A 13658-nucleotide genomic window follows, 5' to 3' on the forward strand; every position below is an offset into this window, starting at 1 on the left:
TTAGGCTCTGGCTTATGAGTTCATTGTTTAAAGGAATGTTGTTAAGTGTAACTCTTGACTTCTTAATGCCAGAGGAGATTGTTGGCTGTGTGTGGCAATTTCCCAGTGCAGGCCAATGCAGAACATGACCCCAATCTTCCAGATAGCTGCCAGTTTGCAAGGCTGGCCTGACCCAGCAAAATTACCTGGAATCTGGAATAGGGCTTCCAGGGCTGCTGACTGTTCTATCACCTTCAACAACAGGACAGCCTGTTCTCAGAAAAGAGAATGAATATTGTTTACCTTCATACCACTGAGATTCAGAGTAAAAGATGTTTGTGAGAGTGGGAAAAAGAGGGAGAAATAGGTGACATTCATTCCAAATAATGGTAATAAGAGCTTGCACTTATTGAGTCCTGACTCTGTGTTGAGTGAGTGCCTTTGGTGCATTATCTCACTCAAAACACGGTAATTTCTGGTCTGTTTCTATTTTAACAGAATCACAAAATGTCCAGAGAAAATTGTTGTTAATCACTGATAGTACCTTGGCACTTGCCAATCGCTTTTTGTTGTTGTTGTTTTCCATCTTTCCTCAAAGGCCTAATAAAGGTCAGCTGGAACACTCTATTGATGCCCATGACCCAGCAATAATTCTCATACAAGGCTGACAACTAGGAAAATAGATCAGTCCTGTGGAAAACAAATTGGCCTGCCTGAGAGATCTGAGAGGCCACGTATATGAAAAAGATACATCTATGAACTTCCTATTGCCAACTTTGAAAGGTTGGTATTTACATGGTCCTAGAAATGGAGCCAACCTAATCCTTACTGATCCAACATAAGATTATAAATGCTCTGCTGTATTGGAAAAGAACTAAAGAAGGGAAAGATGTCTATTGCACAATCCAGGTATTGGTCAGAATGTGTTGTCCTTTCCTTGATGATCAGCTTCAGTTCTGATCTAGATGTTCTGATCCTCATCACAAATCACAGAGGACACTGGAACAATTTTACTATCATTAAATGCTTAAACGATGTTACAATCACTTAAGCAACTAGAGTATGCATATTAAACCTTTAATTTATAATCCTTTTGCCAAAGCACTTCTGTTAGAATTTAATATTTCTCTGGACTCACACTTCAAGTCCACTCATTACAATTAATTCCAATCTACCTAATCAAGGATGCATGTCTTTACTTATTCTCCCTAAAAGTAACAGAGATTACAAATGGATGGATTTCGTTACTGTTCACGATTGTGGTCAGTTGTTCTCAGGTCCTCGGTCTGGAAACATTTCCCACCGGGATGCTATTTGGAAGCTAAACAACCATAGATTTAGCTGCTAACAACAATAACAAAAAGGAGATAGGAAAAAAATACACATCACACTTATTACAGAGATAAGAATGAGAGAGGCTGAATCACCATTGAAGGGGTCAGTAGTCCAAGGCCACTCATGCCTCATGATTGGCAGCTGCAAAGGGTTCCCTTTGCCAAGCCCACTGTTCAGAGGGCAAGAGGTCAGAAAAGCAGTGACAGTGCCTTGGAGAAGTGGCTCATCCAGCATTAGTGGCTAAATCCAGGAACACTGGAAAAACACCTGCAGGTGGCACCTAATCTAGTATTTAAAAGCACACAGGGAAGCAACTAGCAAGTCCTCACAATTCTGCAAAAGTTGATTTTTTTTGGTCCCAAAAGAGAATGAAGGAGAAATGAATTCCCCTCTTCAAACTCCAAGATACACACCTAGTGGAGTACTAGGTGCACAATAGGAGAGTAATAAATGTTTGTTGGAACTGAAATTAACTGACATGTCCTATCACTGAATCTGCATAACTACCTGACAAAATAGGTACCGTTGTCCCCATTTTACTGTGAAGAAATTGAGAAAGAATAGTTTGGTAACTTGTTAAAAAGGAATAAAGCCAGGACACAAACTCAGGTCTTTGCGGCCCCAAAGCTAATGTTCTTTCCATTGTGTTGTGATGCTGCAAACCACCTGCTTTGCTAAATTAAGAAAAGAACTCCCGCATCTCTTCTTTTTTTTAATTAATAATTATTTATTTTTGGCTGCATTGGGTCTTCGTTGCTGCACGCAAGCTTTCTCTAGTTGCAGCGAGCAGGGGCTACTCTTAGTTGCGTCGTGGGCTTCTCATTGCTGTGGCTTCTCGTTGCAGAGCACAGGCTCTAGGTGTGCGGGCTTCAGTAGTTGTGGCACGCGGGCTCAGTAATTGTGGCTTGCGGGCTCTATAGCACAGGCTCAGTAGTTGTGGCGCATGAGCTTAGTTGCTCCACGTATCTTCCCGGAACAGGGCTCGAACCCATGTCCCCTGCACTGACAGGCAAATTCTTAACCACTTGTGCCACCAGGAAAGTCCCCTGCATCTTTCCTAATTATAAATTTTATAAGACTATTCTATATATGTAAAATCCCCTTTTATTCAGGTCTCCTTATTTCCTGCAGGTGATCTTGTTTATTTCTTTATTCAAAATGTGGACATGCTTCCACATTAACACCACTTCTTTGTCTTTTCCCCCATCCTCCCTTCCTTCACTACTGTCACAGAGAAAGTGGTGGCCCTCCAGTTCTGGGTGAGATTTTTCTGTCATAGAACCATGACCCTATTTGTTCATAACCTCACAGAGAAGGCTCAAGCCCTGGTCAGTGCTGCTGTGACTTATATGAAGCCTTGACTGGCCACATTTTGGCACTAGGTCAGTGTTGAGCTGGTTCCTCCAACCCTGCTGAGATCCCTACTCCTATTCAGAGGTTTTAAGAAATAGTCATTAGTGCTCAAACTAGTAGCTTCAAACAGCTCACAGTTAAGGAAGCTCTGCTGAATGGTTTGGTGGCCACTGAGGTGTGAATGTGATTTTATGTTGGCAAGATCATAGGCAAGTGTGGCATCGTTGGCTATAGTGTTTAAAGACCAAACTTCAACATGTGATTATATTTTGTTTATTATTTTAGTGTCCTTGGACCATGTGTGACCAGACTGCTGTCTGCTTAAAATGATGTCAAAATCAGTGTTTTCTCTATCAAATGCTACATGGACGGTCACAATATTTCTTGGTACTAAGTTGGGTTGTCTTTTGCTTTGATACATTAATACAGCTCTAAATGTATGTCTTTGCTTAGCCTGAAATTGGAAAGGATATGTGCAAACGTAACATTGTGGTACATGTGTATATGGGGATAACATTTTAATTTGATGGTTTGAAACATACATATATTTTAAAATATTTATTTATATATTTATTTGTCTGTGCTGGGTCTTCATTGCAGCACGTGGGATCTTTAGTTGCGACATGTGGGTTCTTTAGTTGCAGCATGTGGGCTCTTTTAGTTGCGGCATGTGGGCTCTTAATTGTTGCAGGCAGGATCTAGTTCCCTGACCAGGGATCGAACCCAGGCCTCCTGCACTGGGAGCATGGAGTCTTAACCACTGGACCACCAGAGAACTCCTGGTTTGAAATATATAATGCTGTAGTATATGATGTAGTTAAATCATCTCAGTAGTCATAAAGAATAAAATTTGGACTGTTTCTCCTTGTAAACATCACAGAAAGATCCTTTTGATAACAGCTATGTCTATAAATGTTAGGGTACTTCTTATCAACTTGAATATGGTCTCCTCAAGCGAGAATAGCAGGCTGGTCTTATAAATGTGTATATTTGTTACATCTTTATCAGTAGGACAGAGTGAATGAGAATCATGATCTACATTTTAAATCTAAGTTTGCTACATATTATATCATTAATCTATTCAGTCTTATGATTTTTAGAACCTATCTTTGCAAAATAAAATATATAAAAAGGATTAAAACTTAGTATCATCCATGGGTCTAAATAGCATATTATGTCCTGAAATAAATAGATGTGATTGGTATTAAAAAAAAAAAGTGGTCTTCCTCTATCTCAAAGTGAAAGCTCCCTCCGTGTCCCTCATTCTCATCCATTCTCTGGGGGCTTACTCCACCAATAATACCCTCAACTTGACCACATTTCATTACATCTTCATTCTTTCTTCTGTGACTTCTTCCTGCCAATGTATAAATGTTTTGAAGTGCTCCCCATCTTAATACACACACACACATCACCTCCACTCACCAGGCTACCCCCCCTTGAACTAATACATTCCTGATCCTCTTTCCTTCCCTTCATTACCAAGTTCTTTTATCAGGGCCCCCATTTCCTCACCATCTAACCATGTGCATCCTCATCATGTGCAAAAAATTCTCTTTTGATAACCACTGAAGGATCAAATCCAACAGCTTTTTCTTGGTTTTCATCCTTCTCAGACTCTCTGCAGCCAGCCACCATCAACAACTCTTACTTCTTCATATTATCTTCTCCCATGATTTTTCATAATGTGTTCACTCTTAAGATCTTGTTCTCATTCTCTGATTCCTCTTTCTCCTTCTGACCCCAAAAGTAAGTACTCCCTTTGCTTATGCCCATGGTTCATTTCTCTTCTCTTTACGTTCCTCCTTTGGAAATTTTACTCAATTTTTTCTACCAATCTTAGGCCTTGACTAATGCTGGAGTCCACATTTCTAACTGCTTGTTGACATCTGCCTATCCTCCTGACAACCCAAACTCATTATGCTCAAAATATAGTGAACTTTCTTTTTGTACATATCTATTAATTATACTGTAAATACTATCCTTCTCAATCACTGTGGAAAAAAATATTCACAAGTTAAGGTTGCATATGTCTAATGCTACAGAAGCCAAATATTAATCATAGGAGGTCTAATATTCAAATAAGATTTTTTCTTTTGTTTAAAGAATGATTTTTCAAAATTAATCAATATTTTTCTAAAGTAATACGCATAGTAAAAAGAATAATTCAAAAATACAAAATAGTATATTATATACAGTAAAAGGTAGGTTGCCCTCTCATCCCTGACCACCATACCTCCAATTCCCCTTCTCAGGAGCAACCTGTGTTAACAGCTTGTTATATATCCACCCAGATATAGTCTATGCATTTGCAAGTATATACGTATAGATACTCCTTAAAAATTCCAGCACAGGGCTTCCCTGGTGGTGCAGTGGTTGGGAGTCCGCCTGCCGGTGCAGGGGGCGCGGGTTCGTGCCCCGGTCCGGGAGGATCCCGCGTGCCGCGGGGCGGCTGGGCCCGTGAGCCATGGCCGCTGGGGCGGCGCGTCCGGAGCCTGTGCTCCGCGACGGGAGGGGCCACGGCAGTGGGAGGCCCGCATACCACAAAAAAAAAAAAAAAAAAAAAAAAAAAAATTCCAGCACAATTCAATGGTAGCATGCTACATACATTATTCTCCAAATTACTTTTGTTCACTTAATAATATATTTTGGAGTTTATTTCTTACAAAACATACCTTATTTATTTTTAAGGATTCTATAATATAACCTTGTATGGATACATTTCCTGTTCTTTCCAGTTTTTGCTTTACAAACAACATGTCAATGACTAGTCTGCAAACTTCTATGAACATATCTATAGGACAAAGTACTGTAAATGAAATTGTTAGGTCAAGGGGCTTATGCACTTTTATTTTTAATAGGTATTGCCCCCAACAGCAATGTATGAGATAATTAAAATAATAATAACTGGATTGAATTCAAATGGTCTTAAAACTTTTGAAAATGCCCCATCTCCCATTTTGTCAAGCATCTGACATTCTCTCATTTTGCGGGTGAAGGGTGGTAGGCAAAATGTAGTGAGAGGACAAGCAGGTATGGGGCAGTCTTGGATCCTGCCAATGAGGACCACCTGGAATAGTGTGAAGACCTCCGCAGGAAGATGCTAAAGAGGAACGGACAGGTGTCCAACGGTTGTTGAGGCACTCATAAATAACCAGCCAGAGGAGGTCTGTTCACCTCTATCAAGGCATCCCCAAGTGGAGATCCCCAGCTATGGGAAATCGAGGGGGATGATGGTATCTAAAGAAACCACTAATGTGTCCTGAGAAAGTCTGATCACTACTGAGTTCAGACAGAATTAGCCTTAGGGCTTCCCTGGTGGCGCAGTGGTTAAGAGTCTGCCTGCCAATGCAGGGGACACGGTTTGAGCCCTGGCCTGGGAGGATCCCACATGCCGTGGAGCAGCTGGGCCAGTGCGCCACAACTACTGAGCCTGCGCTCTAGAGCCCGCGAGCCACAGCTACCGAAGCCCACATGCCTAGAGCCTGTGCTCTGCAACAGGAGAGGCCGCCACAGTGAGAAGCCCGCGCACAACAGTAGACCCCGCTCACCACAACTAGAGAGAGCCCACGCGCAGCAACGAACACCCAATGCAGCCAAAAATAAATAAATAAAATAAATAAATTTATTTAAAAAAAAAAAAGAATTAGCCTTAAACAGCTTCAGAGCCCAGGGAACAACAGGCAGTTAAGACTTTTTCTATGCATTATCTCTTCAACCCTGGGTGTGTCAGAAGTCATGAATGCCAGGGGTGGGGGAGGTGTGGTAATAGAGAGGAGATGTAGCCCAACTTAATCTTAACTGACACAAAAGCATGCACCCTCAAAAAAATGGTTACACATATGCATCAAGACCTGTGTGAGGATGTTCATAGCAACATTTGTAAAAGCAAAATACTGAAACAATCTGAATGTCCATGGATACATGGATGCATAAGGTGTAGTCTTTTTCTACAATGAAATATGCATCAAAACTTGTAAACTATAGCTACATGCATCAACATGGATGAATTTCAGGATTATAATGTTGAGGGGAGAAAAATGAGAAACAGAAAGGTATATATCACATGATTCAAACTATATAATTAACTTTCTATAAGTTAATGCTTTTAAACTAAAACATGTGACACTAAACAATATATTATTTAAGAATACATACAGAGTGGTAAAATTAAAAAGAAAAGCAAGAAAATGTTAAACAAAAAATTCAGGATAATGGTTCCTTCTGAAGGAGGGGAGTGGAATTGGGAAGGGGCATTCTAGGGAATTCTAAAGTACTGGGAATGTCTAGTTCTAAAGCTGTGACACTGATAATTTGTTTTATCATCATTCTTTAAACCTTACGTGTATCTTACAAATGCAGTTAATCTCTTCATTATTCAATAAAAACAAATTATAGAAAAAATAGAACCGTAGATATTTTCATTAGTCTGAAAAATCCCTTAGTCTTCTTTCACTTTCATAATCATGTGGAATGCATGTAAAGCAATTAGCACAGTACTTAACAAGTGGGATCTATTTTCATGAACCTCCAACTCACTGCTTGTTTGTCCTGTGGGGATTTTTTTTTTTTACATCTTTATTGGAGTATAATTGCTTTACAATGGTGTGTTAGTTTCTGCTTTACAACAAAGTGAATCAGTTATACATATGTTCCCATATCTCTTCCCTCTTGCGTCTCCCTCTCTCCCACCCTCCCTATCCCGCCCCTCTAGGTGGTCACAAAGCACCGAGCTGATCTCCCTGTGCTATGTGGCTGCTTCCCACTAGCTCTCTATTTTACGTTTGGTAGTGTATATATGTCCATGCCACTCTCTCACTTTCTCCTGTGGGGATTTTAAAGAACTAATACAAGAGTAGCAAGAGCATCGATTTGCTGAGACAACAAGTACTCAGCAGCTTTACGTGGTCCCAGGCAGTGTCAGCACAACACCCAGTGGAAGTGGGAAGGCTGGAATTGTCATGCTACCCCTCCGATGCTGACTATCTGATTTCAATTATCTTCTCACTGAAGGGAATGTCTGTCCTTCCTCCACAACTATGTTCACCTTCACAACTTATCACCACCAGCCTGCAGCCTCCTGCTCCAGGACCCTCCGCAGTTACGTTCAGCATGTCGGATCCATAATGGCCATAACCCCATGTACAGAGTGCTACTCTGTGCCAGGCATTGCTATCTAGCCCCCCAAAACCCCCCAGGCATAACGAGTTTTAAGCCCATTTTACAGAAGAAAACAAGCTCAGGGAAGATAAACTTTAGACAGCTAAAGTCATAGTAGTATCAAGTACTGGAGGTAGAATTCAAGTCCAGGTCCCTCTGACTCCAAGTGCAAACCTCTCAACTGGCACCCAGCACTCTTCATCATGGGACTTCCCTTGTCTATCCAATTTTCCAATGAACCCTCCTCTCCAGTAAGGCAGGCAAGTATCCTGAATGTTTCCTGGAAAAGTCAGGCTCAGTCTGTGTTCATGCCTTTCCTTATGTTATTTCCCCTGCTGCAAACATCCTCTCCTCCACTCATCCAAATACTACACTTCTTTCAAGCTTCTATTTGGGACTGTTCTTCTGAAGTCTTCCCCAACCAATCCAACTCCAGAGTGGTTTCAGTTTATCAGAATTTTTTTTGTCTTCTAATTTTTTTTTTTTTTTTGATTACCTAGGCTAAGGTTCCATAAGAGACAAGATGCCATCTTCTTTTATATCACTTGGATTTACTTTATTTGGGGTTCTCCACACCCAGTGACTGTAAAATAAATGAAGACAGTGATCCAGGTACTATACAGACATAATTATAATCCCTGTGGCAGTGGTTCCAAGGAGATTCCAAATTTCCCTCGGAGCTTGTTAAATCTGTAGATGCCAAGCTTCACTCCAGGAACCTAGTGAGTCAGAATCTCATGGGGTTACAGGGTGGGAAGAACTATGTATCTGTATTTTTTACACATGATTTTAAGTGCACCCTCAGATGAGAACCTTATGCTTTGTTGCAGTTCAGGACCATGTCAATCAGATAAACACATAAGGAAAGTGAGTCAAAATTCTAAGAAATATGTACTTATAAGACTTATAAATACATATTTCAAGAAATCTATTTCCTTATGGGCATGATTTGTTTAAGGGAAGAAGAAGGAAAAGGAGGTAGGGTAGAAAGGAAGCAAAGAGGGAGGAAAGGAAAAGAAAGGGGAGGGAAGGGGATGGGGCTGTAACCTTGTAAAACTTCACAGACTCTCCAAGCATCTTATTCTGCATTTAAGCAGTCCTGATTTTTTTTTTTGAAACTTTCTTAATACCTTATTTTTTTAATTTTTATTTTATATTATAGTTGATTAACAATGTTGTGTTAGTTTCAGGTGTATAGCAAAGTGATTCAGTTAAGCATATATAGGTACCTATTCTTTTTCAAATTCTTTTCCCATTTAGGTTATTACAGAATATGGAGCAGAGCTTCCTGTGCTGTACAGAAGGTCCTTGTGGTTATCTGTTTTAAATATAGCAGTGTGTACTGTTGGTGGGAATGTAAATTGGTACAGCCACTATGGAGAACAGTATGGAGGTTCCTTAAAAATCTAAGGAATTTTTTCCTTAGATGAACCGTATGATCCAGCAATCCCACTCCTGGGCATATATTTGGAAAAAAAGCACAGTTTGAAAGGATACATGCCCCCCAATGTTCATTGCAGCGCTGTTTACAATAGCCAAGACATGAAAGCAACATAAATGTCCATCAACAGATGAATGGATAAAGAAGATGTGATTCCATATATACAATGGCATATTACTCAGCCATTAAAAATAATGAAATAATGCCATTTGCAGCAACATGGATGGACCTGGAGATTATCATACTAAGTGAAGTAAGTCAGACAGAGGAAGACAAATATCATATGATATTGCTTATATGCACAATCTAAAAAAAAGATACAAATGAACTTATTTACAAAACGGAAACAGACAAACAGACTTAGAGAACAAATGTATGGTTATGGGGGGGAGGAGGGGAAGGATAGATTGGGAGTTTGAGATTAACATGTACACACTGCTATTTTTAAAACAAGGACCTACTGTATAGCACAGGGAACTCTGCTCTATAATACTCTGTATTAACCTAAATGGGAAAAGAATTTGAAAAAGAATAGATACATGTATCTGTATAACTGAATCACTTTGTTGTAGACCTGAAACTAACACAACATTGTTAATCAACTATACTCCAATATAAAATTTAAAAATTTTTTTTAAATTTAAAATAAATAAACATAGCAAATCCTATTTTTTTAAATATAGGATTCCTATCCTATAATAATATTTTAATCAATTCTCCTTAAATTTTCTAACTTCTCCACTTGAAAAAAAATGCTATATTAGTACTCAGAATTAAAAGTCAATGATTCTGATAGTCAGCACTGTCCCTTTGTTTTTTCTGAAGTATTCCTTTTCCTGTCTTCACTAACTCTTTTTTTTTTTTTTTTGGCTGAGTCAGGTCTTAGTTGTGGCACATGGGCTCCAGAGTGTGTGGGTTCAGTAGCTGCAGCACGCAGGCTCTCTAGTTCTGCTGCACAGACTCCAGAGTGCGTGGTCTTAGTTGCCCCACAGCACGTGGGATTCAATTCCCTGACCGGGGATTGAACCCATGTCCCCTGCATTGGAAGGCAGATTCTTAACCACTGGACCACCAGGGAAGTCCCTTCACTCTTTATAATGAAAATCAAAACAAAATAAAATATAATGAAAGCATAACCCAGAGCTGAGAATTATAAATTCAGTAAGTAAGTTTTTTTGGCAATTAAAAGCGTCTTGCTCACAGAGACAAAGGGAACACACCACAGAGGCAGATGCTGGAGTGATACTTCCATAAACCAAGGAATGTCTGGGGCTACCAGAAGCTGGAAGAGGCAAGGAAGGGTCCTCCGCTAGAGATTTTGTAAAGAGCACATGGCCTAGCAAACACCTTGATTTCATACTTCTAGCCTCCAGAACTGCAAGAGAATATGCCAAAATAATAATAATAATAATATAATGTCTTGCTCAATGCAAGAACAATACTAGCTCAGTGTAGAAAAATTAGATAAAAGCTGCACAAAAAGAATAAATTTTAAAATATCCATAATCAGTGATGTGAACAAAAATGTCAAAGTAAGGCCTTGAAAGTTTTCTACTCTGTAAACACAAGGAAAACACCAACAAAAATTATCCGAATCAACTTCTTCAGAACTCTGGAAATTAACCAAAGGCTTGCAGTAATCCAGGGAGTGTTTATTCAAGAAAAATGGCTTGATCTCAGTAAGAACAGCAAGCTCCATGGCATTTTAATTTACCTGTCTCTATCCCCCTTTCCCCATCTCTGCAAGAAGCCTTGAAAACCAACATCCCAAGACTTCCCTGGTGGTCTGGTGGGTAAGACTCCACAATACCAATGGCCAGGGTTCAAGCACTGGTCAGGGAACTAGATCCCTCATGCATGCCACAACTAAGAGTCCACGTGCCGCAGCTAAGAGTCCACGTGCTGCAACTAAGAAGCCTGCATGCCACAACTAAGTCCGCATGCTGCAACTAAAGATCCCACATGCCGCAACAAAGATCCCGCATGCCACAACTAAGACCCAGAGCAACCTAAATAAATAATTAAAATTTTTTAAATATTAAAAAAGAAAGAAAGAAAACCAACATCCCACTAGTGAAAACCAGCAGCCTGGCACCCGCTTGCAGGAGCAGAGTGGATGGAGCTCCTTCAAAGCCCCACTTACAGAGAATTGTCATTATTTGACCTGTCTGGTGGTTCCTTGGAAGATCCCACTCAGAAGGCTGTCTTTGTATGACCTAACTCAGAGGTCATCTAGTGCTAACAACATTTTCCCTATGGGTGTTTGTCAAAAAAATCAGAGACAAAACAAAACAAACAAAAAAATAAAACAGAAACAGACTCACAGATCCAGAGAACAAACTGTTGGTTACCACAGGGGAGAGAAGGAAGGGAAGGGGCAGAATAGGTAAGGGGGATTAAGAGGTACAAGCTAGCAGTTATAAAATAAATGAGTCACGGGACATAACATACAGCAAAAGAAATATAGTCAATATTTTATAAAAACTTCATATGGTGTGTAATTTATGAAACTATGAAATTTCTATATTGTACACCTGAAAACAATATAATATTGTAAGTCAAATATACTTCAATAAATAATTTTAAAAAAGAAAAAACAGAGGTAACTTTTTAACAGTGTAGCTGCATGAGGTGGTAGATAACAGTTATGTTAAAGCAAAAGAAGCCATACACAAAAGGCCACATGTTATATGATTCCATTTACATGAAATGTCCATAATAGGTAAATTTATAGAGATAGAAAATAGATTACTGATTCCCGGGGGCTGTAGGGAAAAGGGAATTAGAAGTGACTGCTTAGGACAGGAATAAAGATGCAGATGTAGACAATGGACTTGAGGACATGGGGAGTGGGAAGGGTAAGCTGGGATGAAGTGAGGGAGTGACATGGACATATATACACTACCAAATGTAAAATAGATAGCTAGTGGGAATCAGCAGCATAGCACAGGGAGATCAGCTCGGTGCTCTGTGACCACCTAGAGGGGTGGGATAGGGAGGGTGGGAGGAAGATGCAAGAGGGAGGAGATATGGGGATATATGTATATGTATAGCTGATTCACATTGTTATAAAGCAGAAACTAACATACCATTGTAAAGCAATTATACTCCAATAAAGATGTTTTAAAAAAAAAAAGAGTGACTGCTTAATGGTTAAAGAATTTCTTTTGGAAATGATGAAAATGTTCTTGAATTAGTGATGATATTTATGCAACTTTGTGAATATATAAAAACCACTGAATTGTTCACTTTAAGTCAGAAAATTTTATATGGTATGTGATTTCTATTTTTTTTTTTTTTTTTTGCGGTACGCAGGCCTCTGACTGTTGTGGCCTCTCCTGTTGTGGAGCACAGGCTCCGGACGCACAGGCTCAGCGGCCATGGCTCACGGGCCCAGCCGCTCCGCAGCATGTGGGATCTTCCCGGACTGGGGCAGGAACCCGTGTCCCCTGCGTCAGCAGGCGGACTCTCAACCACTGCGCCACCAGGGAAGCCTTATGGTATGTGATTTCTATTTCAATTTAAAGATAGCAATTTTTAAAATTAAATGTACCCACAATTATAATTTTGTAATTTAAATAAAAGGAAATTTATAAAAATATTATCATAATCCCATAATCCAAATATAATCACTATTAATATTTTGGTCTATTTCTAATCTTTCGCTACTGCATCAATGTTATTACGCATTGGTTAAGAGCACTCACTCTCGATCCTCAGTCTGAGTTAGAATCCTGCACTTACTAATCGTGCAATCATGGGCAAGCTCATTAACCTCTCTGGTCTGTTCCTCATCTATAAAATGGAGATAATAATATTGACTTCAAATGGTTGTTGTGAGAATTAAGGGAGTTTAAAAATGTAGAGCCCTTAAACATGTGGCTGGCACATAATAAGTGTTCAATATAGGCTGGCTATTTTTATTACTGAAAATAAAGCTGTGTGAATATCCTTGAATATATATCTTTCATTTGTCTAATTTTAAAAATTAATTCCACAAAGTAAAATTGCTGTTTCAAAATATAGGCACATGAAACAGACAAAATGTTATTTTAAGGTTGCCTAAGAGTTTTCTATTACTGGAAATGGATATACTACTGAGTGTTCACAAATTTGGAAACATGTTAAAAAAAATCAAAAGAAAAAAGAAAAATAGTCCCTGAAGAAATAATCAAGGGAGAAAAAAAAGAGCTTTTAAAAGTTATAATCATAATTCTCAGAGAGATTTAAGAAAATATGGGTCCATAAAATAAGGATGCTGTGAGAAGAAAATAATTTGTGAGTAAGAACTAGCTTTTGGAAATTAAAAAATATAATTTCCTGAACTAAAATTTAGTAAGGAGCTAGAAGATAGAGTTGAGGACATTTCCCAGGATGAAAAACAAAAGGC

The 13658-nt window shown here is 39.2% G+C and overlaps 1 pseudogene; it reads left to right on the plus strand.

Moving 5' to 3' along the window:
* Window positions 1–2597: 2597 nt before the first annotated feature.
* LOC136124818 (ATP synthase subunit g, mitochondrial pseudogene) lies at window positions 2598–2908 on the plus strand (annotated as a pseudogene).
* The last annotated feature ends 10750 nt before the right edge of the window (window positions 2909–13658 follow it).

Source organism: Phocoena phocoena, chromosome 6 (genome assembly GCF_963924675.1).
Source record: "Phocoena phocoena chromosome 6, mPhoPho1.1, whole genome shotgun sequence".
In the NCBI taxonomy this organism is placed as follows: Eukaryota; Metazoa; Chordata; class Mammalia; order Artiodactyla; family Phocoenidae; genus Phocoena; species Phocoena phocoena.